This window comes from Petaurus breviceps, unplaced genomic scaffold (assembly GCF_028583685.1).
Source record: "Petaurus breviceps papuanus isolate PSGF00001 unplaced genomic scaffold, PetGlider_PUasm1.0 90743, whole genome shotgun sequence".
NCBI lineage: Eukaryota > Metazoa > Chordata > Mammalia > Diprotodontia > Petauridae > Petaurus > Petaurus breviceps.
In genome coordinates, this window is record NW_027187332.1 from 3,619,415 (window position 1) to 3,621,098 (window position 1,684).

The 1,684-nt window shown below is 47.2% G+C and overlaps 1 long non-coding RNA gene across 1 annotated transcript; it reads left to right on the forward strand.

Moving 5' to 3' along the window:
- Positions 1-199: 199 nt before the first annotated feature.
- On the forward strand, positions 200-1,392 carry LOC138145630 (uncharacterized). The gene is made up of 2 exons (XR_011164273.1): positions 200-1,162; positions 1,222-1,392. It is a non-coding gene; the product is annotated as an uncharacterized lncRNA (long non-coding RNA).
- Positions 1,393-1,684: the final 292 nt, after the last annotated feature.

Here is a 1,684-nt window from a genome sequence, read left to right on the forward strand (position 1 = left end):
CCCTCATGTATATAGATGCAAAAATTCTAAATAAAATACTAGCAAAAGCGAAGCCAAGATGACGGAGTAGAAGCACGACCCTCCCGCAGCTCTGGCTTCCACCCTACCCAATCCATGTAAAAAGGGGACTCTAAACAAACTTTGGAGCTGCAGAACCCACAAAATGACACAGAGAAGCTAACCTCCTGTGATAGTAATGGCAATTAAAGATTCCCCTGTATTGGCTTGGTTTTCAAATTGATTGTATTAAAACCCAGAGTTTGTTAATCCCACCTGTGGGATGGGCTTGTTGATGTGAAAAGAAAGTCCTGAAGTGGGAGGAGCTGGTGATGTAGATTTGGAGAGACAAGAGAGAGGCGGAAGTTCTTTTCGGAAGCTGCACCTCGTGGAGAGAGACTGAGAGAATTGCTGGTGGCCGCTTTGAATTGCCCTGGACTTTTGAGACCTGCCCCCTGAGCTGCCAAGGACTGAGGAGACATGGCTGTTTTGCTGGTACTTTGTCTGTTTTGATGTTATTTTGCCAGATTTGTCCACTGGTGAAAGACTGTCCTGTTGAAGAAGTCCTGGAACCTGGCATTTGGTTAAGAAGGCCTGAGACTGTCCTGCAGACAGAGAGTGAATACTGTCCACTGGTGAGGGACAGTACTGAGAGTGAATACTGTCCACTGGTGAGGGACAGTACTGTTGTTGCAGGGGTCTGGAGACTGTCTGGCAGACAGAATGAATACTGTCCACTGGTGAAGGACAGTGCTGTTGTTGCAGGGGTCTGGGAGCCTTTCTGTTGGTTCAGAAGCCCTGAAGAAGGATTTTCTTGTTGTATGTTTACAGAAATCCTGGGAGAGGGCTTTGCTAATGTGTTCAGGGGTTCTAGGGCTGTTCTACAGACAGAGGATAAATTCATGAAGGGACTGGCAATGTATCTTATGGCCTTGCTAAGCCTTGTCTCTCCAGGAACTAAGATTGCTGAGAACTTGCCTCTTGTCAAGATGAAGAAAAGACCTCCATTTGGGTATTAAGTGCTGTGTTTAAACTTGATGTAACTCTGGGGTAGATTCAATGGTGATCCAGGGGTGGGGAACTTTTGACCTTTTTGTGTTCTATGGTTGAGCAAATGAATGTATTTTACTTATGTTTGGAAACTAATCTCCATTTGAGAAGAGGGGTTTTGTGGTGGACCAAAAGAAGGTATAGCCTAGGGGTGGAGTAGTATTTAGAACAGAGACTTTGTAATTGATTGAATGATTGGAAAGTCCTGGGGTGGGGTAGGCCTTGGAGATGATTTAATCACACTTAGTAAATGCTGTATTTTGAATGATGTCATGTTTTGATCTTCTCTGTTCTGGGTTTGTTACTGAATAAAATAGAGAGCACCTATGCTGGTATTTTGAACCTGGGAAGTTGCCTTTGCTTGGTATTACATTACACCTCCCCCCTGAGAACAGCCCGGCAGGCCGGCAGGAATCAGCCAGCGCAGCACTCTGGGAGCCAAGGGCAGCCCCACGCCTAGGCTGTAGCCCCAGGGCGGGCCTGACCAGCCGCCAGACAGAGGGACTCCAGATCAGCAGCAGCTGTGGCCTTTTCCAGATTTATCAAGCACATAGATGGGAAGGACAAGGTGAGAGGCCAGTGCATTCTGGACTTTGGGACCCAGTAAGTGGGAGTGCGTGGCTTTTACCCCCGGGGC